General features: G+C 42.7%; 1 protein-coding gene across 8 annotated transcripts in view; it reads right to left on the minus strand.

The window, feature by feature from the left end:
- The window catches only part of LOC146785286 (E3 ubiquitin-protein ligase TRIM39-like), a 581,054-nt gene that overhangs the window by 437,317 nt on the left and 116,562 nt on the right, over positions 1–27,175 (minus strand). The gene's annotated exons all lie outside the window — the stretch shown is intronic.

The raw sequence follows: 27,175 nt of genomic DNA on the forward strand, positions 1-27,175 counted from the left end.
TGCAGGTTTTCCCCAAGAGCTGGGAGCTCTCGTCTTCCTTTGCTTAAAATGTCTTGCTCTGCTTTGCTTGAAGTATCTTATTCTATTTTACCTATATGAAATGTCATGTTATGTTTAACCATTGTTCTCTTTACTTTTGCATTTAAAAGATTTTGTATTGTAATTGCAGGAATGCTTGCTCTAAGAGTAAACGTGAGTGTTCCTAGGTAACATTTTCCTTGGTGTAACTTGTTTCTCATGATGCATTTATAGATGTGTTTTCTCTCTCTCTCTGTCAGTACATTAATTGAGATACAGAGAATATCATGACAGCTGTATGATTATCTGGATTCTGTATTTTGTACTTTATGTCTCTATTCTGCGGTTTCTTTGAAGTTGTATCTTCTCATTAAACTGCCATTGTATTCTGCCACCAATTCCATGTCTCATATGTCTGTTTTCTTCATTTTTGGAGCAAGCGTTCCTAGGCACCCCGGCTCAAATTAAGGTGCCCCTTTTGTCCCTGACTCACTCTCCTGCTCAGTTCTGTGGTGGCTCCCGGGGCTCTGGGGACCGCCTCGAGCTTCCTTGACCCGTAATAGATCTTCCCTCCAACAGCCTCTCTTGCAAGTCCTGTATTGTTGGTTTGTTGCCCCTGCCCCCCTTTCCACTGCCCTCCATAGTCTGTTGTGCTTCCACGGCCCTTCCTGCCTGCTCAGTGTGGTTAAATTGTTGCCTTTGCACTCTCCTACCTGCCTTCAATTTTCAGAGTCCGTGCCCCTGGCCTTTGCCTCTCAACAGTATCCCAATGAACAACTAGATCGCTAACATTCTATATTTATTACAAAAGTGTGGAACGCCTGACATCATCTTGATGTAATCAAAACTGTAATACCTAGAGCATTTCCTTTAGAAATTACATATATGAGAGGGTCTTATTGGCATCAAAATTATGGTTAGTGCTCTAAAAGACTAAAATAAGGACATTTTGTCTGAGTTTTCAAATAGCGACAAAGCACTTTTAAATTATTTGTTATCTTTATGTTTTTTTATCCAGTTGACCACTTGATTAAATGTTGCACTTAGGGGAGAGGATGTGGTGTTACTTCCAGAACTGCAGACTTTGCAACTGGGGAACCAGGTTGAAGTTTCTGCTTCAGCTCGACATTCTGTGATTCTGGTCAAATCACTTAGTCTCCCCATGTCTACAACCAAAATGAATATGTGCTTGTGTGATGTAACCAATGCTCATGTAAAGCACTCCAATACCTGACAAGTCTGCACTATATAACACTGCAAAAACACTAAATAATAAGTGTTTTGCACACTTCTGTCATTGGGCTATATTTGGGCTACATCTGGGTGATTTTGGGCTACATTTGGGCTCTTTTGTCTCCGGTGGCCATCTTGGGAGATTTATTTGTTATGAAGTTTCCTAATTTCCTCATGTACTGCAGTCTCCTCAGTAGGAAATGCTTTCAGTTTTTTACGTTGATTCCATCATGAAGGTATTCAGATATGTCACACATTTGCCATAAATTCTGAATGTTAGCACTCTAGTTGCTCATTAGATCACTGTAGTAAAACTACTGTTCACCATGGAAGTCTGCTCCTGGTATTAAAAGTGCATGTTTCAGTCTGCATGTCAGAATTTTTTAATGAAATAGAAGAGGATTTGAGAAGTCACTCAAAATGTGCCCTCATTTTCTTTCTTCAGCATTAATGATAATTTCTATGGCAAAATGAACCCCCTCATTGTGTTCCTTTTTAAATTAAATGTTTTAAGTGTTACCAGTTTATTCCAATCAAGATGGCTTCAGGTGTGCCATACTTTTGTCATAATGAAGACAGTAAGCGCTCTAGTTGTTTTTAAGAACATTCTGGGACATTCTGTCATTGGGCTATACTTGGGCTACATCTGGGTGATATTTGGGCTACATTTGGGCTCTTTTGTCTCTGGTGGCCATCTTGGGAGACTTATTTGTTATGAAGTTTCCTAATTTCCTCATTTACTGCAGTCTCCTCAGTAGGAAATACTTTCAGTTTTTTACTTTGATTCCATCAAGAAGGCATTCAGATGTGTCACACATTTGCCATAAATTCAGAATGTTAGCACTCTTTTTGCTCATTAGATCACTGTAGTAAAGCTACTGCTCACCAGGGAAAACTGCTGCTGGTATTGAAAGTTCATGTTTCAGTCTGCATGTCAGAATTTTTTAATAAAATAGAAGAGGATTTGAGAAGTCACTCAAAATGTGCCCTAATTTTTCTTTCTGCAGCACTAATCATACTTTTTATGGAAAAATGAACCCCCTCATTTTGTTCCTTTTGAAATTAAATGTTTTAAGAGTTACCACTTTATTCCAAGCAAGATGGCTTCAGGTGTGCCATAAGTTTATCATAGGTAGGACTGTTAGCGCTCTAGTAGTTCTTTGGAACACTCTGGGAAGCTGCAGTAGAACACAAAGGAATCAACTGACAGTCTCTGCCCTTGTTGGATGTACATGTTTTACTGAGAATGTCAGACTTCATTCTCACATGACTGAGAAAGATAATGTGAATTTACAGAAAATAAGCTCTCAGTTTAGCTTATAGATCACCTTCCAAACCTCTGTGGTAAAAGCATGAGAAAATATTTTTCTCTCAATCATGATATCCCAGCAGAAGGCTTTTTCACATGGTGAAATCACCTTAGAACATACCACAATTCCTAAAATGAGTATGGTACCATCAACAAATGATTTATAATGTAACTAAAGTCTTAAAACCTTCTATTAACTGCAATGCTTTTTAATGAGGTGCTATCATGTATATTGGTCCCAAGATGGCTGCCAACACTTCTTGGATGAAGTGCTGACAGCCAATCAGATCTCAGGATGAGATGTGTGGTTAGGCTCCGCCCACATATATATATGCTTTTAAATGCTATTTTCTCAGGAAATACTGAACAGATTTACACCAAACCTACAAAAGGCACTTCCTTGACCTGAGGACTACCTCTCTGCCAAATTTCAAGTAAATCTGTTCAGCCGTTCGGGCTGTAGCCCTGTCTAAAGGTCCTATGGAAAAATGCATGGGAAAAACGCGTTTTGGGACCCCCCTTTTATCTCAGCCCCCGCTTGACGAATCCCCCCGAGACTTTCAGGGTAGGAGCGGAGCGTAGCGCCCCACCTATTTTGAAACATTCGCGAGGATTCCTCGACCGGCGCCAAAGTTATTCAAAATAGAATGTTGCGGATTTCCTATGGAAAAGGGGTCCTAACTATAACTACCTACTGGCGACCGACAGTAGGTAATATATATATATATATATATATATATATATATATATATATATATATATATATATATATATATATATATATATTATATTACCTACTGGCGGTCGCCAGTAGGTAGTTATAGTTAGGACCACGTTTCCATAGGAAATCCGCAACATTCTATTTTGAATAACTTTGGCGCTGGTCGACGAATCCTCGCGAATTTTTCAAAATAGGTGGGGCGCTACGCTCCGCTCCTACCCTGAAAGTCTCGGGGGGATTCGTCAAGCGGGGGCTGAGATAAAAGGGGGGTCCCAAAACGCGTTTTTCCCATGCATTTTTCCATAGGACCTTTAGACAGGTCTACAGCCCGAACGGCTGAACAGAATTACTAGAAATTTGGCAGAGAGGTAGTCCTCAGGTCAAGGAAGTGCCTTTTGTAGGTTTGGTGTAAATCTGTTCAGTAGATTCTGAGAAAATAGCCTTTAAATCAATATATATCTGAGCCAGCTTACGGTGCGCTTACGGTACGCTTACCGTACGCGTACGGTGGCGAGCGCGATTCTGATTGGCTCTTAGATCTAAGTAAACATTCAAATCGGCCGAAACCAGGAAGCGGCGGCCGCCATTTTCTCTCTCGCACTGAGAGTCATTTTTAAAATATAAAGCCCAAAAACATATAAAGGGGCTGTTTAGACAGCTCCCACACACATAGCCATGTTGAGGGAGTCCCCAAAGATCCCCCAAGGCCAAAAACGGAATTTTTATTTTTTCGGTAATTTCGCCGATTACGCTTACCGTACGCGTACGGTAAAAAATGTAAAAAAAAAAAAATTATCCACACTCTCTCCACCCCGTGTGCAAATGGTGCCCGAAGGGCACCATTTGTGCATGGCTTATAAAATATACGAAAAATTAAAATATTACCTTTCAAAACGAAGTGCATCATATGTCCTCCATGTGCGCACGGTGCGCGAAGCGCATCGTGCGTACATGGCCCATCTAGCGTAACGTGGGTACGCGGTGCGCGCACGGCACTAACTGCGTAAAGTGGGCGCACGGTGCGCGAAGCGCACCGTGTGCGCACGGAACGAACTGCGTTAAGTGGGCACGCACGCCACGAATGGCGTAAAGTAACTTAGCATTTAAAAAAACGTACAAATTCACTGAAAAAACCATAGGTTTCACACACGTTATAGTTAGGAATTAGCATTTAAAAAACCTTGCAAATTCACTGAAAAAACCATAGGTTTCACACATGTTATAGTTAGCGGAAATTTTACTGATAAAAAAACCAATGAAATTCCCCCGTTATAGTTAGTGCAGGCAACTATAACTCACGCGACCGCAATCTTCTGCTGAGGACATATGTGTCTTTATGAAAAAAAAATATTTGTAATATATGTATAGCTAAAAATGTATGGAAGAAGACATGGGCAAATAAGTGTCTAAATACAGTATTAGCATCAGCAGAGGATTGCGGTCGCGTGAGTTATAGTTGCCTGCACTAACTATAACGGGGGAATTTCATTGGTTTTTTATCAGTAAAATTTCCGCTAACTAGAACATGTGTGAAACCTATGGTTTTTTCAGTGAATATATATTACCTACTGGCGGTCGCCAGTAGGTAGTTATAGTTAGGACCACGTTTCCATAGGAAATCCGCAACATTCTATTTTGAATAACTTTGGCGCTGGTCGACGAATCCTCGCGAATTTTTCAAAATAGGTGGGGCGCTATGCTCCGCTCCTACCCTGAAAGTCTCGGGGGGATTCGTCAAGCGGGGGCTGAGATAAAAGGGGGGTCCCAAAACGCGTTTTTCCCATGCATTTTTCCATAGGACCTTTAGACAGGTCTACAGCCCGAACGGCTGAACAGAATTACTAGAAATTTGGCAGAGAGGTAGTCCTCAGGTCAAGGAAGTGCCTTTTGTAGGTTTGGTGTAAATCTGTTCAGTAGATTCTGAGAAAATAGCCTTTAAATCAATATATATCTGAGCCAGCTTACGGTGCGCTTACGGTACGCTTACCGTACGCGTACGGTGGCGAGCGCGATTCTGATTGGCTCTTAGATCTAAGTAAACATTCGAATCGGCCGAAACCAGGAAGCGGCGGCCGCCATTTTCTCTCTCGCACTGAGAGTCATTTTTAAAATATAAAGCCCAAAAACATATAAAGGGGCTGTTTAGACAGCTCCCACACACATAGCCATGTTGAGGGAGTCCCCAAAGATCCCCCAAGGCCAAAAACGGAATTTTTATTTTTTCGGTAATTTCGCCGATAACGCTTACCGTACGCGTACGGTAAAAAATGTAAAAAAAAAAAAATTATCCACACTCTCTCCACCCCGTGTGCAAATGGTGCCCGAAGGGCACCATTTGTGCATGGCTTATAAAATATACGAAAAATTAAAATATTACCTTTCAAAACGAAGTGCATCATATGTCCTCCATGTGCGCACGGTGCGCGAAGCGCATCGTGCATACATGGCCCATCTAGCGTAACGTGGGTACGCGGTGCGCGTAGCGCACCGCGTGCCCGCCGTGCGTGCACGGCACTAACTGCGTAAAGTGGGCGCACGGTGCGCGAAGCGCACCGCGTGCTCACTGTGCGCGCACGGTGCGCGAAGCGCACCGTGTGCGCACGGAACGAACTGCGTTAAGTGGGCACGCACGCCACGAATGGCGTAAAGTAACTTAGCATTTAAAAAAACGTACAAATTCACTGAAAAAACCATAGGTTTCACACACGTTATAGTTAGGAATTAGCATTTAAAAAACCTTGCAAATTCACTGAAAAAACCATAGGTTTCACACATGTTATAGTTAGCGGAAATTTTACTGATAAAAAAACCAATGAAATTCCCCCGTTATAGTTAGTGCAGGCAACTATAACTCACGCGACCGCAATCTTCTGCTGAGGACATATGTGTCTTTATGAAAAAAAAATATTTGTAATATATGTATAGCTAAAAATGTATGGAAGAAGACATGGGCAAATAAGTGTCTAAATACAGTATTAGCATCAGCAGAGGATTGCGGTCGCGTGAGTTATAGTTGCCTGCACTAACTATAACGGGGGAATTTCATTGGTTTTTTATCAGTAAAATTTCCGCTAACTAGAACATGTGTGAAACCTATGGTTTTTTCAGTGAATATATATTACCTACTGGCGGTCGCCAGTAGGTAGTTATAGTTGGAACCTAGTTTCCATAGGAAAAGCATTTTTTGATTTGCTAATAACTTTGGCGTCGTTTGACGAATCTTTGTGAAATTTTTCAAAACAAAATTCTATCCAGGTCAGCTCCTATCCTAAAAGTTTGGGGGTGATTCGTGAAGTGGGGGCTGAGAAAAAAGGGGGTCCCAAAATGCATTTTCCCCATGATAATTTCCATAGGAAATTTTAGGACGAGCTACAGCCTGAACTGCTGAATGGAATTACCGCAAATTTGGCAAAAAGGTAGAGCTTGGTTCAGAAAGCGACCTTTTTTAAATGGTGTAAATGCGTTAAGTAGTTGCTGAGAAATTTAAAAAATAAGAGTCAAAAAATCAATTTCCCATAAGAAACTTTGGGCAAGGCTACAGCCAAAACTACTGAACGGAATTACCCCAAATGTGGCAAAAAGGTAGTGCTTGATTCAGAAAGCGACCTTTTGTAAAATGGTGTAAATCCGTTCAGTAGTTGCAGAGAAAGTAAAAAAATATAAATGTATATATCTATGGCCGAGGAGGGTTCGCGAACCCTCCCGACCACAAGCTTTATTCTAATTGGCTGTCAACACTTCAAACCAGGAAGTGTTGGCAGCCATCTTGTGACTCGGTAGAACCGAGTCACAAAAAAACAGAAAAACAAAGGTGTAAAAAAAGAAAAGGGGGCAGGGTAGAAACACCCTGGCCCCCTAGGCCTGCTCAGGGGATCCCACAAGGAACCCCAGGCCAAAGAAAGCTTCTTTTTCTAAAAGAAAATCAGCCGAATTCGCGCTGGGTGTGCGAATCCGGACAACATTTTTAAAAAAAAGTAATTGAGGCCCCCGGGTGGGCCAGGTACCAGGGGCATTTGTAACAAATATATGCGGGCCCGTGGGGGCCCCTGCAGCCCCAGGGACTGCCACCCCCTAGGGCTTTCTTAACAATATGTGCAGGAGGGCACTCGGCCCTCCCACAGCCTCGGGGACCACCACCTCTGGGGCTTCTTTTTTAATGTGTGGGGGCCCTCCAAGGCCCCCCAAGCCCTGGGGACTGCTTTTATTAATTATTCACAGGGTGCACACGGCCCCCTGCTGCCCCAGGGAGCACCACCCCCGGGGCTTTAAAAAAATAAATAATAAACCTGTGTGGGGGTGCTTGAGCCCCCCCACATGCCCCGGGGATTGCCATCTCCCCGGGGCACTAACGTGCAAATGCGAGAGTCCTTTATGGAAGCCCCAGGGACCACCACCTCCTGTGTACACTAGTTGGGAGAGGGGCCGCGCGACCCCCCTCCAGGAGCCCTCAATGGCCCTGGGGACCGCCACCCCCTCAGGGCCGGCTTCGGCAGTGTCCCGGGGTGCCCACCCCGGGACACTGCTGTTTGCTATGGCAGGACGGGAGCCGTGCGGCTCCCGTTCTGCCATAGCAAACACTGGTTTGAATTTTGGAAGCGAGAGCAGGTTTTTTGCTCTCGATTCCAAAATCCAAACCAGATTGCTTTTCCATACAGTGAGCTGTATGTTAGCATCTCCCCGTGTGGAAAAGCAATGCCAGCTCCCGCAGGAGGCGGGGAGCCGGTGGGACTGTGGGGGCATTGGGTCTCCCCCACGGTCACCAATGGATAGGGCCGGCCCCTGGGGGAAGGGGGCCCCTTGAGGCCTAAGGAGGGGGGTCACGCAGCCCCCTCCTTTAAAACTAATTTTACAAAAAATCAAAATGTGGCCATGCCCTGGGAGATGGGGTCCCCAGGGCTGAAATTGGCCTCGGGAGGGGGGCCGCGTGGCCCCCTTCCCGTTTTTATTTTTTATTTTTTGTAAAAAAAAGCAGGCCCTGGGGGATGGGGTCCCCAGAGCCCTAATTATTGTAAAAGGAGGGGGGCCACAAATCCCCCCCAAGTAAAATAAAATACTAAAATTAAAAAGCCGCATTGCAACAGAGGCCCCGCCCCCTAACTGCAGCACTCAGCAAACGCGCCCCCTGGCACGTTGTAAGTGGAGGGATTAATTTCCCTTGAATACTGAGGGTCCCTGGGGGCCAACTAGCCCACCAGGTACCTCCAGTATGTGCCAGGGAGCTGCGTTGCAGAGAGGTGTTCAGAGGCCACGCCCCTTTTTACACTTCTCTGCAATGCAGCTCGGTGGCGCTTACTGGAGGTACTGGAGGTACCTGGTGGGCTAGTTGGCCCCCAGGGACCCCCAGGATTCAAGGGGACTTAATCCCCTACCTTAAAATGAGCCACAGGGCACGTTTGCACACTTGTCACATCAGGCCCCGCCCCCTCCCTGCACCACTACATCACTGATTGAACATATGTTACTGAATGCATGGCTATAACGTGCCTGAAACCTATGTTTTTTTTGTGAATTTCTAAGGTTTTTTAAATGCTAATTTCTAACTATAACATGCCTGAAACCTAAGGTTTTTTCAGTGAATATATATACACACACACACACATACATATATAAATGCATATATATATGTGCGCGTGTGGAGAGAGGTGGAGACAGGTGGAGAGTAGAGGATGAGGAGTAGAGAGTAGTAGAGAGTAGTAGAGAGTAGTAGAGAGTAGTAGAGAAAGTAGCAGAGTGAGTAGTAGTGAGTAGTAGAGAGTGAGTAGTAGAGAGTGAGTAGTAGAGAGTGAGTAGTAGAGTGAGTAGTAGAGAGTGAGTAGTAGAGAGTGAGTAGTAGAGAGTGAGTAGTAGAGAGTGAGTAGTAGAGAGTAGGAGAGTGAGTAGTAGAGAGTAGTTGAGAGCGAGTAGTAGAGAGAGTAGAGAGTAGGAGAGAGAGTAGTAGAGAGTGAGTAGTAGAGAGTAGTAGAGATTGAGTAGTAGAGAGTGAGTAGTAGAGAGTGAGTAGTAGAGAGTGAGTGTAGTAGAAAGTAGAGAGTAGGTGTAGTAGAGAGTAGGTGTAGCAGAGAGTAGTAGAGAGTAGAAGAGAGTAGGCGAGAGTAGAAGAGTAGTAGAGAGTATGTAGTAGAGTAGTAGAGATTGGTCAGTCAGTGAGTGTCAATCAATGTCAGTGTCAGTCAGTGTCAGCTAGAGCAGCTCTGCTGACCCTATTCTCTCCCTCTAAAGTAGCTCTGCTGACCCTATTCTCTCCCTCTAAAGCAGCTCTGCTGACCCGATTCTCTCCCTCTAAAGCAGCTCTGCTGACCCGATTCTCTCCCTCTAAAGCAGCTCTGCTGACCCGATTCTCTCCCTCTAAAGCAGCTCTGCTGACCCGATTCTCTCCCTCTAAAGCAGCTCTGCTGACCCGATTCTCTCCCTCTAAAGCAGCTCTGCTGACCCGATTCTCTCCCTCTAAAGCAGCTCTGCTGACCCGATTCTCTGGCTCTAAAGCAGCTCTGCTGACCCGATTCTCTGGCTCTACAACAACTCGGCTGACCCGGGTCTCTGGCTCCAGAGCAGCTCTGCTGACCCGGGTCTCTGGCTCTACAACAACTCGGCTGACCCGGGTCTCTGGCTCCAGAGCAGCTCTGCTGACCCGGGTCTCTGGCTCTACAACAACTCGGCTGACCCGGGTCTCTGGCTCTAGAGCAGCTCTGCTGACCCGGGTCTCTGGCTCTACAACAACTCGGCTGACCCGATTCTCTGGCTCTACAACAACTCGGCTGACCCGGGTCTCTGGCTCCAGAGCAGCTCTGCTGACCCGGGTCTCTGGCTCTACAACAACTCGGCTGACCCGGGTCTCTGGCTCTAGAGCAGCTCTGCTGACCCGGGTCTCTGGCTCCAGAGCAGCTCTGCTGACCCGGGTCTCTGGCTCCAGAGCAGCTCTGCTGACCCGGGTCTCTGGCTCCAGAGCAGCTCTGCTGACCCGGGTCTCTGGCTCCAGAGCAGCTCTGCTGACCCGGGTCTCTGGCTCCAGAGCAGCTCTGCTGACCCGGGTCTCTGGCTCCAGAGCAGCTCTGCTGACCCGGGTCTCTGGCTCCAGAGCAGCTCTGCTGACCCGGGTCTCTGGCTCCAGAGCAGCTCTGCTGACCCGGGTCTCTGGCTCCAGAGCAGCTCTGCTGACCCGGGTCTCTGGCTCCAGAGCAGCTCTGCTGACCCGGGTCTCTGGCTCCAGAGCAGCTCTGCTCACCTGGGTCTCTGGCTCCAGAGCAGCTCTGCTCACCTGGGTCTCTGGCTCCAGAGCAGCTCTGCTCACCTGGGTCTCTGGCTCCAGAGCAGCTCTGCTCACCTGGGTCTCTGGCTCCAGAGCATCTCTGCTGACCTGGGTCTCTGGCTCTAGAGCATCTCTGCTGACCTGGTTTCTCTGGCTCTACAGCAGCTCTGCTGACCTGTTTCTCTGCGCTCACGATGCACGCACTCGACTTCGCGAAAATATATTTAAAAATAATATAAGTTTATTATAAGTACAAATATATTATTTCTATGAATATCTTAGATAATCTCTTGCCCTAATATGTATATTATAGACACATACATATAATTTTGGAACATCATTTTTTTTCCGGAAGACGCGCACCCAGTGCGCCCCAGCATGTATAGGGAGTCACGCGGGTCCCTCCACCGCGCAAACATCAAGTATCGTAATGTGCATGTGTCGTGAATGCGCGGGAGCAGGAGTCACGGACTGGTCGCATACCAATCGCGCACATCAGGTAATATCAAATGTATATGATGCAACTGAAAAACACGCAGCTGTCGCACACCGTACGCGGATCCTTCACAACTTTTCTAAAATGTCAGCTAGAATTCGCGCACCCACCGTGATGTGTACGCTTTGAGTGCGCGACTCCGAAAAAAAAATTGAATTTTTGTTTAAAGAAAATATAAATATATTAAAATAAAAAATGTAAACAAAAAAATTAATCAATATTTCAGTTTGAATGTTTCTAAAAAATGTTTTTGGCAAATTTCAGAATATATAATGTTATTTAATGAATAAAAGATTTAAAAATAAACCGTTAAAAAACTGTAGAAAATCAGTACAAAAATAGGTAGAACTACTATCACACTTAAAAATTAGCATTTAAAAAAACCTTTGAAATTCAGAGACGTTATAGTTAGAAATTAGCATTAAAAAAAGGTTTCAGGGGTGGTATAGTTAGCTTGCCATTTCACTTGTACAAAACCATAGAAATTTCTCCGTTATAGTTAGTTCTGCTAACTATACCTCGCGCGCCCGCAATGCACTGCTGATGAGGTCACATATTGCATCATTCATGACATGGTCAGTGACATCACTGATGACATCTCAAATGACATCACTGATGACATCATCCACGTGACAATCTGATACACCTCATCTTACACTAGTATAACCTTTCACTCACTGTAAGATACAGAGTACCATATTTGAAACCATTGACACACCAATACCAGTTACTACATACCCACTCAATGATTGCTAATTCTACACACACACACACACAACTCCCCATTCAACAACAGAATCATTTATACATGCAGTCACTGATTAATAGAACACTATCAAATGCACTTATACACATATATAGACATTGACACATCAGCAGTCATCTTAGTCGGTTATGCAGTCATCCTACTCACTCATGAAAAAAATTAATCACACTTAACATTTTCTCACTTACGCAATTATCCAACAACACCTCATTTATTCAAACACACAGTAACTCATAGTTAATCTGTTTAAAAAAATCACCATTACAATTATACACTCATTCATATAGTTACTCACAATCACTGACTCTTACACATACTTATTTAGATACACCAACTTACATACAATGCCTTTTATTTTTTTACTTTGTTGAAGATGTACAACTAAAACATATTCGCTCACCAACACACAAATAATTACACTCAGACACCCAAACAACTGTTTCCACATGCACTCTTAAACCTATCCACCTAGTCAATCAACCATTAACACATCTATGCATAGAGTTACACACACCCCATTCAACCACACACAGTGTCCCATACAAATACTCACCCAACTAATCAATAACTAATATACACACTCATGTAGTTAGTGAGCAACTGATGCAGCATGTTATACAACAGAGACAGTGATGCACACATTCACATAGTTTAATTACTAATCCATGTATTAAGTGAGACACTTAATTACTCACTTACACAGTCAGACAGCTACTAAATCCTCCATCCAGACTGTTATAGATCCACTCAATCTTCAATACAGATTGGTATATACACACCTACATATATATATTCACTGAAAAAAAACAAAAGTTTCAGGGACGTTATAGTTAGGAATTGGCATTTAAAAAAACCTTAGAAATTCACTGAAAAAACCACAGGTTTCAGGGGCGTTATAGTTAGCTGGACATTTCTCTCGTACAAGTTTTAAATATCGTTAAGTTTTTAAAAACTTGATGAACTTTTAACCTGCACGTGTTGTAGAATGTTCTAGAGAGTGTGTGGATAGAATACGTTGCACTTCTGACTTCTATGTGTTGTTCAATATTAAAAAAATGGTTCATATGGAAAATTAAAAAGAAACCAATAGAGAAGTTTTGAAACCTAAAAGAATCAAGGAACTATTCTAATTTATTCTTTACATGTATTTATGTGTGCAGCAACATAATTATAGACACAACAGCACTAGGATGAGGAAGAAGCAGGGAGTGGGGGGAGGGGGGCGGAGATGGGCAGAATGGCACCCATGCACAATTAAGTACAACACACATCTAGACTAACAATGGCCAAAATGAAACACCAACAAGCAGCACAAGTCACACAACCCGCCAACATCACACCACTCAACGAGCATAGAAGTGAAAACCACGGTGCATTCATACAGGATGTGTACAAAGGCCATTCGTTGGTGTTGTGGGATGTCTGCGACCGTGGTCATCATGGATGAGATGCCCAGCATGTGGCACATGGTCGAGTTCACCATGTGTTATAATGCCTATTTGCGTATGTCCTGCTACATTCCAACTACAACATCACAGTGCCGTTTGGAGGTGGTGCATGCCAGTTTACAACATCACCTGCTGCGGCTCTTGTAGCAGGCCACACCAGAATACAGAGACACACTTACCGCACTTCCTGTACACGGACATGTCCGAGACACCCCGTTCCCCTTGCCGGATAGGCACACCCCTGCACTGACATATGAACCCCAGACCAGCACACGCCAGTTGTGCATGCAGGAGGATGCGTGCGTAGCTACACATCCAGGCTCACTGCCAATGCTGAGGTGACAGCACACTGTGATGTTGCAGGGCTCATGCTTATCATGCTAAGACAATGACCACAGGGACACACTTACTAAGATGTGGGTTTGGGGGGCATTGGCAGTCCTGGAGTTGTTGAGATGAGTCTTCTGGCCCTCATGGGCATCCCTGTATCATGCTCATTGACTCTATGGTACCTGTGGGTGTTCTGGTGTGGCTCTTGGCTGTGTTCCCTTTCATGGTGCAGGTAGTTGTCCTGCTTAACACCAGCTGAAAGCAGGTGTAAAATCCCTGGTGCCAACGTGTCTTATCGCCGGAATATGTTTCGGATTGCAATTGGTGTGAAAGTTGATGTGATTTTTTTCGTGTGCAGAACAATATACGAACTGAGCAGTGTATCTCATTAAGATCCAGCACCTGACGCACTATTCCCAATCAATATAAATACAATGAGATTACTTAATAGATTGTGTGTGTACACTAACTGCAGCCAATACCTCAGTGCAATTCAATACAGGATTTTAGTATTTAGAATAAATCGGAAAGGTGCACCTCGTGTCTTTTTGCACGGGAATGGCTACTCTCCATTTCATTATCAGCACTTTAACGGAAGTAAAGTTGAGATAAATCTAACACGTTATTCAGAAGTGAGTGCAAACTGCAGATCTCATCAGTATTCCAGCGATAAGTCCCCCAAAATTTAACACCATGGTGGACTCCATCAAATAACAGTAATAAGAACAAGAAAGAGTCACACAGCAGTTAAGAGAACAACCAAAAACGTAAATTATTTCAAACTTTATTTTTTATAATAATATATAAACGAAAAACTATTTTCAAACTTTATTTTTTTATTAACATATATATGAACAATCAACTAATAAACAAAATGTAACAACAATAATAAAAAACAACAAGGTGGAACACTACTGTGGGGACAATGGATGTCGACGACCGACCTGGAAAATAAGAAAGATTGTTAAAAAAAAAACCATGGTATTCTCAACAAAATACCACAATAAACAAATCACAGATATATAAAATGCATACAGCTAACAAAATGTTATAAGTTTAACTTACAAAAACTGTAAATGTTGCCGCTTTAAAATATTTACCGAATCTGAAGAAAATGTTTTGCAGAAGGCACCACACAAACAACGTTTTTCTTCAGTGGTGAGGAAATTTTTTACTTTTTCCAAGGAACAAACAAAGACCAATGCCACCTTCGTCACTCGCAAGATTTGCCAAAGAGTTCTGTTACGAGGAAATCCTAACAAAAAATACTCGTGCGGCACAGCAAGTATGATGAAACACCTAAGGACCCTTCATCCAAACAATCTTGCACGAGAAGAGTGCAAACAGATGAGAAACACTCCTGTTCTGTATCTGTAAAAAAGAATCACAAATAAATGTATATTAATAACTTTCAAATTTATACTATTCCATTACTGTACAAACACATTTTATATAAAAACTGACTATGAAACTATAGCCCTGAACCACAAGTGTGACGATCATTAAAACACTACATGCATAGTGCATACTACTTTGAAGCAGTTCATGCCCTAAAGCCTACCTCACTAAAAGACTACATGCTAACTGACTAAATGATTACAGTAGTATAAGGAGACACACTTGGTGACTCACAGGGTGTTTGCTAGAAGAGTATGAATACTAACTAGGGAATAGAAGGTGTGAAACACAACTGTGTAGGTGATTAGAGGACTGCATCCATACTGCATAGGCATTTAAAGCAGTCCATGTGCTAAGGCCTGGCTCACTGCATGACTACTTGGGTACTGACTGAATGATTATCGTACAGCAAGGAGAGTGCCTAGGTGAATTTATAAGTGCTAGGCTTTTCGCACAGAGAATAGATTAGTACTTGGTTCTGAATGGGTCACTAGAGGAGTGCAAAGGCAGTGACAAGTGCTGGACTGTATGGATACTGACTAGGAAATTGAAAGTGTGAAAGACAGGTGTCTAGGTGGTTAGAAAACTGCATGCATAGTGCATAGGGGTTTGAAGCAGTCCATGTGCTAAGGCCTGGTTCAGTGTATGAATACTTAGGCACTGACTGAATGATTAGAGTACTGCAAAGATAGTATCTTGGTGAATTTATAAGTGTTTAGGTTTTAGCACAGTGAATGGATTAGTACATGGTGCTGAATGGGTCACTAGAGGACTGCAAAGAGAGTCACAGGGTATTTCCTGGAAGTGTATGGATACTGACTAGGGAATTGAAGGTGTGAAAGACAATTGTGTAGGTGGTTAGAGGACTGCATACATAGAGGATAAGGGTTTGAAGCAGTCCATATAATAAGGCATGGGTCACTGGATGAGTACTTGGGTACTGACTGAATGATTAGAGTACTGCAAGGAGAGTGCCAGGGTGAATTTATTAGGATTTGGCGCTGTGAATGGATTAGTACATGATGCTGAATGGGTCACTAGAGGAGTGCAACGGCAGTGACAGGGTGTTTGCTGGAAGTGAACGGATACTGACTGGGGAATTGAAGGTGTGAAAGACAAGTGTGTAGGTGGTTAGAGGACTGCATGCATAGTGGATATGGGTTTGACGTAGTCCATGTGCTAAGAACTGGCTCAGTGCATGAATACTTAGTCAGTGACTGAATCATTAGAGTACTCGAAAGAGAGTGTCTAGGTGAATTTATAAGTGTTTGAGTTTTGGCACAGTCAATGGATTAGTACATGCTGTTGAATGGGTCTCTAGAGGACTGCAAAGGAAGTGACAGGATGTTTCCTGGAAGTGTATGGATACGGACTAGGGAATTGAAGGTGTAAAAGACAAGTGTATAGTATGTCAGAACACTTTTATTTGAAGCAATCTATTTGGTACTTAGAAACTGACTAAATAATCAGACTACTTCTAGGACAGTGCTTAGGTAAAACTTTTAAATTTTCAGTTCTGCCACAGTGAACAGATTAGTACATGGTACTGCACCTTAGTGTCAAACCCGGACTCATTTTATCAATGCATAAGCAAAGACTAGCTTCTAATGCTACTAAAACTTGACAACATGAGTTGTTTTAAATTAGTTATCTGTCAGCAAATACACGATGTTACCAAATGCTTCTCTCACAGTGGTTCTCAAATGCACACAGACTCAGTGTAATTGTAGACAACAACCACTATACCTAGGAGTTTACCAAAAATCATTCACTACTGTGGAAGTGGGAAGCGAACTGCACACAATCTTCATATTTCAGGACTGCACTTTTGTGTCAATGCCCGACTCATATAATGAAAGCATAAGCCATAACTGTCTTCTAATGCTACTAAAACTTGACAACATAACAGGTTTTACAACACTTCTCTGTCAGCAAATACGCAATGTTACCAAATACTTCTCTCACAGTGGTTCCCAAATACACACAGACACTCAGTGTGATTCTAGACAAACAACACTATCCCTAGCAGCTTACCAAAACTCATTCACTACAGTGGAAGTGGTAAGGGAACTGCACACAATCTACATATTTCACGACTGCACTTTAGTGTCAATGCCTGACTCATTTAATCAACACATAAGCAAAGACTGGCTTCTAATGCTACTAAAACTTGACAACATGACAGATTTTAAAACAGTTATCTGTCAGTAAATACACAATGTTACCAAATCCTTCTCTCACAAACCTTACCCAAATGCACACAGACTCACAGTGTGATTTTAGACAAGCAACACTATCCTAGGAGTTTACCAAAACTCATTCACTAGTCTGGAAGAGTTAATGGTACTGCACACAATCTACATATTTAAGTACAGCACATCACTGTCAAAGCATGACTCATTTAATCAACATATAAGAAAAGACTGGATTCTACTGCTACTAAAACTTCACAACATGACAGATTTTAAAACAGTTATCTGTCAGCAAATACATGATGTTACCAAATGATTCTCTCACACTGATCCCAAATACACACTAACTCACAGTGTGATTCTAGACAAGCACCACTTTCCCTATGAGCTTACCAAAACTCATTCACTACAGTGCAAGTGGTAAGGGAACTGCACACAATCTACGTATTTCACGACTGCAATTTACTGTCAATGCCTCACTCATTTAATGAAAGCATAAGCCATAACGGTCTTCTAATTCTACTAAAACTTGACAACCTGACTGGTTTTAAAACACTTATCTGTCAGCAAATACACGATATTACCAAATGCTTCTCTCACAGTGGTTCCCAAATGCACACAAGACTCACTGTGTGATTCTAGACAAACACTATCCCTTGCACTATATGAAAACACATTTCTTCATCTAGAAGTAGTACTACATTTTAGTATAGAAACATAACATAACTCATTTCACAAATTCATAAACAATGACTGGTTTCTAATTCTACCAAAATATAAAAACTGCACAGTTATCTCTCTACAAACACATGAAAAAAACAAATGCCAATCACAGAATGGTTTCTACATGCACACACATTGTAGAGAAAAAAAGTACTTCCTACACTTTAGGAGGAAAAATACATTAGTCTGATTAAAATCAAAATAGTCCACATACATCCCCTCACAATTAAATAACTAATCTTTCAAGTTCTTTTATAGATTAAGGAGTATATCAATCACTCACCATATTTTTTTTTACAGAATCTCTGCACTGTTGCACCTCTCAGCAAAAGCAAAGAATGGAAAAGTTTCCCTTTCATTTTCCACACGTATACATGTAAACATCAAATCACAATCCTTCGCACATTAACCAATAGAAATGTTTGCTTTTGAGTTTAACATTTCAACCCTTTCAACTGAAATACATTTCAACCCTTCCCCCAATCTGCCTTCTGCCTGTTACCATAGAAACAGGTCATGGAACACTGCACTGAGCTCACAAGTTCAGCACACAATGTTCCTACACAAGACAGGAAGTGTGCTTGACTTTTCAACATATCAGCTTATCATATATAATGTTCCTTACAATCTGTTTTTGTTAACCAATAACAATCATACCTTTAAAAAACAAAAATATACACCCTACCTTTCAGTGTAGAAAGTTGTTATACAACCAATGATTTCTTGTCGTTTTTCAAAAAACGTTGCCGTGGATCCGCGCACCCACCGCGAGAGAATCCGTGCATCCAACGCGATAGGATGCACGCACCATGCGCGTATTTCGCCGCTTTTTTTTTTTTTTAAATAGGGGGGCCACAGGGGGTCCTTCTGGGACCTAAGCAGATCTAGAGGGTCAGAGTATTTCCACTCTGCCCCCTTTATATCTTTTACACACTTATTCCCCTTACATCTTCAGACTCTCTTCTACTGAGGCAGAAAATGGCTGCCAACAGTTCCTGGTTTCGAATGTAGAGAGACGCTCGACAGCCAATTAGCATTCAGCGTAGAATCAGGAGGGTGCGTGCTCCATTCGGGGAGGGTGCGCTTACGGTGCAGGTACGTTCCGCGGATCCTCCGCGGCCATAGATATCACTAACTTTTTTACCCTAATTTTCTCAGGAACTACTGAACAGATTCACACCAAATATGCAAAAGGCACGAGTCCAAACTGAGGACTACCTTTTTGCCACATTTGGTGTCATTCCGTTCAACGGTTCGGTGTGTAGCTGCGACAACAGATCCTATGGGAAATTGCATGGGGAAAACGCGTTTTGGGACCCCCCTTTTTTCTCGGCCCCCGCTTCACAGATCACCGCAAAACTTTCAGGATAGGAGCGGAGCGGAGCTGGCCAAAAGTTTGGAGAATTTCGCGAAGATTCGTCAATCGGCGCCAAAGATATTCCCAATAGAATGTTGCGGATTTCCTATGGAAAATAGGTCCTAACTATAACTATCTACCGGCGAACGCCAGTAGAATAATATATATATATATATTCAAATACAGATTGAGCGCCGGGCAACTTACCTGTAACCCAAACAGTCTCAGACACTGGTCCCCACCAGTGTAGTTCAACATATTAAACACAAACACATCTGAGAACAGTACAAATCCACAGATTCAATAATACATAGATGATTAGTCTTCTTGTTCATTCAGGGACGTTATAGTTAGGGCCAGATTTCACCCATACAAAACGAGTGAGTATCAGCAGTTATAGTTACCTGAGCTAACTATAGCTTATGCCCTACAATGCACTGCTCATGACCTCACATATTACATCACTCATGACATGGTCAGTGACATCACCAAGGACATCACTGATGACATCTCAAATGATATCACTGATGACATCATCCAGTGAGTGTAAGTATTACTGTACTACTCAAACGGACATTGCAGCATGTACTAAGTTGAGTTCCAATGTGTTGGCACCTCCTGTATGAGGGATTTAACCGATACATTTTTAGCATGCTGCAAGATCCTCAACTGCTTCCAGGCTTTACAAAAATGACTTAAACGAGTGTAGATTCTTCAGCAGGTGGCCAGTATGTTGCGGACTATGTACTTATTTATTTTTTTAGAAAGTCCGGTACAATCAATGTAATGCAATGTGCCAAACACAGGACCCTGAAATATTCACCATCTGCCATGCTCTTGACTATATCACTGCCATTGTCTGTGGAAACAAGCCCAATTCGGAGACCTCGGAGTCAAAGCCATTCAAACACCTTTCTGTTAAAGTCTTTCAAGATGTTTGCAGCTATATGGTATTTCTCTATGGCGATCATCATTACTGTTGCATGCCACTGATGACTTTAGAAATGCTTAAGTGTTGAGAGCTACAGATAGCGGTCGCCTAATCTCCACAAAAGAGACATGTAATTAGTAGCATACCAAATGGTCAACATGTTTGTCATCAGGTGATTGGTGCATAATTTGGCCAATCAATTGCAGCACTTCTTGATGGAGTTCTAGAACAGCGACCCTGGCAAAATAGATATGGCTGGCAACCTTTCATTTTGGGGAGATAGGCATCACAAATTTTTAACAATGCCATTCCTTCCACAAAAGAAAAAAAGGAGGAGGTCCAGCGCGAACATTTTAGTCAGTTTACTATTGTATACAAGTCCAGTTGGGTGGTTGCATTCAAATGGTCAATTCTGCCTACTAATAGTAGCTTGGATTGTTATTTTTTTGGGGTGCAACTGATACGGGTGGATTCGGGAGAGACCCCTGAGGTGGAAGTCTCAATGTGCATCTTGAGGGAATCAGTGTATGCGGTGATGTCAGCATCCAAGTTTTATGCCATTTGGAGGTTGGATGTGATGGCACACAGCAGGAGACCGGGCTTCTTTGTGTAAAGCGGTCATCATTATCTTCATCCTCACCTCCTATCACTGTGATTGGAGATGCTTCCCCTCTCTCATCACCACCATCTACCTTTTTAAGGTGCTCCTCCAATTGGATTGCATGAGGTTTTTATATTTGAGACGTTTGGCCTCCAGTAGCATAGTGTGAACATGGCTTACCTCAATGAACACTTGTGTGGCAAATGACATACTGAAATGTTATCCTCCTGTTTGCTAATCGTAAAGTCGTCTCAAACTGGGGAGGAGAACATTTTTAGTGTGTCACTGCCAATGTCTGAAGAACTGGAGGTAGGGTGGGTGTGTCGCTTGCCTCTCTTTAGTTTGTTCTTCAACTGAGGGAGTGGGAGGTGCAGGTCTAAGCAGGGCCTTACAAATATGAAGGTGGTGGTGGTGGAACCAGTGCCACATCCCTCTGAGCAGGTCAAAAAGGTGGGGTCATCTGTGTCCTCTGAGCCACCCTCCATACTGAATCACAAGCTAATCAACATCACCGTCACTTTCCTTAATTCTAAGGCTTTCAGGAACTTTCCTTTTCTCTGGTTTTTCATGGAGGGCCTCGGACTCGGCTGGGGTCCAACCCATGACCAGATCGTCAGACGGGCCTCGGAGAAGATGGTAGAGTAGCCTTTCTATTTCTTGCTAGTGATCGTGAAACCAGTGGTTCAAGAGCTACATCTTGCTCATCAGGAAGCTCAACCTCCTGTTCTACTCCTACTTCAGAAAGTACTATTGCTGGTTGTGGCTCCTGTCGTCCAGTCTGCTCAGTTTTCTGCTACATTTGGGTAATTTGCAATTGAGACAAATCCAATTCAGACTCACTACTCCTGCCATGACTGCAGTGGCTGCCTTGATGAGAGATACGTTTATGGTTTAGGATGGGGTGGTGCCATTGTTGATGCGGGAGTGCTGCTCCCAGCTTACTTCCTGGAAGGTGCCAGGCCCACAACGTTTCATGAAAAAGGTGGAGGCCAGCATGCCAGTGGTAGCAATCTGCTTCTTCTGCTCCTCACTGGCCAATTTCTTTCTTGGCAGGAACACCATCTTCAAGCTCCGTCAGTAGGCACTTAGTTGCACAAGCGGAAGCAGAGGACTCCAGTGGTGTGGGGTCACATTGTGCTGGCCTTCTGTCTGGCAGTACTATGGGCGATGTCTCTTGTGTACCTAAAAGCAAACAAACAAACAAGAAGCACATTCAGTGAAACATGGCATTTTAGCAGTATGAATTATTCATACAGACAATACAATTTGGTGAGGTCATCCCCAAAAATTAACAATACTGTATCCATTCCAAAACAAACCATAACATAATATTTCAATTAGGATAACAACATACAGTTCTAAAGGTTAACTGTATGTGCCTCTACAGCCTATGAGATACCACTGGCAGGCAGGGGATGCAGAGGAAAATGGAAAAAACCTTAAAACATGAATGCTGGAGTGCCCCTATGGCCTAAGAGACCTGTGGCAGGCATGGGGTGCAATGAAACATTGAATAATCATTAATAAAAATGAATGCTGATGTGCACCTAGGGCAGCTAGGGGGTGCAGGGGAAAATTAAATGCTGGTGTGTCTTATGGCAGGCATGGGTGCAGAGAAAAATAATATACTTCTATAAAAATGAATGCTTATGTGCGCTAATGGCCTAAAAGGCCTATGACAGTCAGGGGGTGCAGGGAAAAATTTAATAATTCCTAAACAATTAATGCTTGCATGCTTCAATGGCCTATTGCAGGCAAGGGGTGCAGGGAAAAATTGAATAATCCTTCAAAATTCAATGTTGGTGTGGGGGGAAATCAAATATGCCTTAAATTAATGCCGGTGTGCGCCTCTGGCCTATGAGACCTATGACAGGCAGGGGGTGCAGGGAAAAATCCGATTGTGTAAAACATGTAATTGCTGGTATCTCACTAGGAACTATCCTTTAGGATTGAAGGAGGTGTAGGGAAAAATAAAACAAAAATGCAAACAGTATATAAACACTGCACATACACACTACAATCATATTCAAGGACATTAAAGTGATATCAGGGAAAACAAAACCAAATTAGCAAAAAAGCCTTGTCCTCTTCTATCAATGGCCCTAGAAAATGGCTTAGAAAGCTGGAAAAAAAAAAAGGATTTAACACACTGGCTGGCTACACAATATGGCAGCCAGCCACATGTTCAAACAACAACAAGCAAGAAGGCATGGACAACTAAGAACAGGTGCAGTCCTATGGCAAAAGCACACTTGCAGGTTACTCAAAATGGCTGCCGGCCACATTCTCAAACCACAACTAGCAAGAAGGCATGGGCAACAAAGAACACATACAGGCTTATGGCAAAAGCACAGCAAACAAAGGAGGCATTGTCAACAGAGAAGAACAAACTACCATCAATACAGCAATGACAAAAACAAAAAATAAGTATGTTACAAAAAAAATCCCAAAACACACATCCTCCCAAGGCATCAAAATATTTCCCCATCTAAATATACACCTTTTGCAGAAAAAAAGGGTAATACAAAAAAAAAATGTTGCATTTATTCCAACACCGTCCTTAAATCAAATGTTTTAAACGATAGATACCACAGAAACAGTGGTTTCTTATAGCCAATGCCCAATACTGGTTGGATGGCCCATGGGCAGACAATGTCACATGATAAAATAAATGAATAGTGCAAATTTCACAGACATGGAGAAAATATGCTTAACTGTTCAACCTTTTTTTCTTATAAAAGCCAATGCATGTGACATCTTAATTGTCAAGGACAACCCAAACTCATCCATACATGCCCTCATGGGAACAATTGAGCAACATTTTGAAATGTGGTGTTGTAAACTAAACAGAGACAAGTCGGACGTTAAATTTCTTATTTCACTAGGAACAAAGAACCTCTTGGGTGAATAAGTCCTAACTTGGCAACCTCAATACATTAAGTATTTGGGTATTTAATTCAGCTCTGATCTAGTCGATACTTTAAAACACAATAAACAAATAACCCTTCTATAGATCAAGGAATGATTAGACAGACCCCAAAATTCATCACTTGGTGGGGTGGTATTGACACCATAAAAATTATAGGTACCCCGACAATTACTTAATTAGTATGCTCACCCTACTGCTTTCGGACGACTTCCACCGGCAGTTAGATAAACTGATCACAAACTATCTGCCAAAGTAAAAAAGGCTAGAATAGAGCTACAACAACTACACCTCACTAGCACACTAGGAGGAGTTAACCTTCCCGGTTTTAGAAATGATCAGACAGCCTTTTTAGGCAAACAGGACACATATTGGTTCTCCATACCTAGAAATTATACTCCCATGTGACTCACATTTGAAAAGTCCATTCTGGACAATCTAGATACTGCTGTTGTGCTTACTGTTACTTGCAAACATTGCAACTAATCCAAATATATATTTAAAAATACCAGAAATGCCTTATTGGCCGTTGACAGGAAACTGCCTTCAAAAATGTAGTTCTCCAATCTAGCCTCTCTTTGCAACAACCCAAACATCACATACCAGGGTCAGATCTTCTATTGGGACTCATGGGTTGCCAAAGGTATATACTTCCCTAGACAACAAGGTTCTATATGCACTTCCTTAACCTTCTCAGATCTAAAGAAACAATATCATATAGATGAGCGAGAATTCTACAATTTCCTCAAAATTAAGACGTCCATTACAAAATCCAAGACCCGCAACAGAGAACCATCCCTAACATCTCTCATTATGAAACTCAATTAAGTAGACCATCAGGTTTCCAAATTGTATCATTTTCTGCAAACTAGCACATCAAACACAAACAAGAAAATAATGGAAAACTGGGACAGCCAATCCTCAAACCCCACATCTGAAATGGAATGGAGTTAGAAACTGAGTTTCTGGTTGGCAGAGGCATGCACCCTGTCCAAGCAGAAGCCACAATCCTATTCAGAGTAAGCTAGATACACTTTAAAAGATAACCTGTGCTCACCCTCTGGTAGCTTGGCACAGAGCAGTGAGGCGTATCTAAAGAGGTAATGTGTAAAGTATTTGTGCAACACACAGACAGTAACACAATGAATACACAGCAAAACGACTCCACATAGGTTTATAAAAAATGGATATTATATTATAAACAAAAGGAGACCAAACCGACAAAAATCCAATGTATAGAAGCTGAGATATTAAATTTGAAATGCATAAATACAGTAAAGTCACTTAAAAGCTACTAGCTCTAAATGGTTACTTTAGGTCACACTGGACCATGGAAAAGCCAAAGTTTGAGCCAACGTTGTGAAAGCACAGGCCGGCTGCACAACCCACGCATGCCCCAGTGAAGAAAGTAACTTTCCTGATCGCAAGCAACGAGATGATCTTCTCCAAGCAGTGAAGGTAATTGGTCAGTTCTGATGAGGGGTGCTGGAGGAAAGACATTGAGCGATGCACCAGATTCTGCCACACAGTGGAGGAGATGCATCGATCTCACCAAGTTGCAGCAGCAGCGATACACTATCCGATGCATCAGTCTCTGAAGGCAAAGTACTGGTTCTGATGAAATGTGCTGATTTTACCCCTACAACCAGATTGATGCACTGGTTCTGTTACACCCAGACAGGAAATGCATCAAAATCCATGTTGCAAGTATCTGGGCCACGTCCAGTGAGCCAGGCACAGAAGCAGGGGAAGAGACTTTTATTTCCCTGAGTCTCAAGTAGCAGGAGGCAAGCCAACAAGCTCATGGAGATAACTTGCTGTGAAGGCAGAGTCCAGCTTTACTTCAGCTGAGTCAGAGAGCAGCAGACAGCAAGACAACACAAGAGAAAAGCAGGCCATCTAAGTCTACAGTCCAAAGATGAGTCCTTTAAACAGAACAGCAGTCCTTCTGACAGAGATTCAGTTCAAGATCCAGAAGTGTCCGATTTTAGGGGGTCAGAGGACCAGCAGTAATACCTAAAGTGCTTTGATGAGGGGAGGGGGGATTCAAAACAGCTCTCTGAAGGGCACAGGTTCCCCTTTTAGCCCAGTCCTATCTGCCAGGCTATCTATGGGGGTAAATCAGCCATTTGTGTGGGGACAGGGCACTACCTATTCAAGTGAAGTGTTAGCCCCTCCAGTCCATCCTGGCAAGGCAAGACAATCAGAATGCAGATGTATGTACATGGGTATTCACACACATATCTTTCCTGTTTTGTGGCTGTCTAGAGGAAATGTGCAAAGTGTAGCTTTCACCCATCCCAGAAGTGTACTGGAGACAGTCTGTCAGGAACACAGAGCAGTGAGTGCAGAGAAATGCCCACGTTCTTCTAAAATAGAAATGATAAATCCAACTTCACCAGTAAGTAGGATTTATCAATACCATTGCAAACACATGAAACATGAAAATGTTACTCTTCTCTGATCAGGAATTACCGCTTAAAAGTGAAATTTAGGAATTCCCAATGCTAACCTATAAGAAGAGTGATCCTCCTAGCGTAGTAGGAAAAAACGAAAAAGGCTGTTTGTCACTACCAGGGCATGCAAAGCATAAAACTATGTGTCCTACTTTACTTACATAGCACCCTGATCTTAGGGCTTCCCAGGGCCTACCTTAGGGGTAACTTATAAATACAAAAATGAGAAGTTTAAAGCTTGGCAAGTAGTTTTAAAGCCAAGTCGAAGTGGATGTAAACTGCACACATGGGCACTGCAGTGGCAGGCCTGAGACAGCTTTGAAAGGCTACTTCTGTGGGTGGCACAATGACTGCTGCGGGCCTACTAGTGGCATTTAATTTACAGGCCCTGGATATGTGGTATACCACCTTACATGGGACGTACAAGTAAGTTAAACACCAAATTACACATAAGCTCACGGAAGAAGCACATGCACTTTAGCACTCATTAGCAGTGGTAAAGTGCTCAGAGTCCCAAGGCTAGCATAAAGATTCAGCTAAATGTCGAGGGAAAAAGCAAAAAGATTGTGAAAAGACCACCCTAAGGTTGACAGGTCGAACAAATGCCATTTGGAAAAAAGGTTAATTAACACAAAGTAATACCTGTTCTCTCCCAAACTCAATATTGGCTAATCCATAAAGTCTACTGGACTCCCTCCTACCTACATACCCTGAAACTTTTATGAAACCCTACATGTTGGACTTGTTCGGTAGAAACCAGGAACCTTGCCCATCTGATTTTTCACTGCAAAACTGAAAATCTTTCCGGGACAATGTTTTCTCCTTTATCTCCAAGCTCTTCAATATATGCCCCAAGAGGGAATTCTCCTCTCTAGTCAAAGGTTTCCTTGACTCTAATATTAAATGACTGGCTGCACACCTCCTACTTGATCTCTTGTTGATAGCTGCAATTAAATTGCTTACCTCTGACTGGAAACCCACTTACAAAGCTGCTTTTACAGTATGGTTAAACTGGATATCACAC

This window comes from Triturus cristatus, chromosome 11 (genome assembly GCF_964204655.1).
Source record: "Triturus cristatus chromosome 11, aTriCri1.1, whole genome shotgun sequence".
Classification (NCBI taxonomy): domain Eukaryota; kingdom Metazoa; phylum Chordata; class Amphibia; order Caudata; family Salamandridae; genus Triturus; species Triturus cristatus.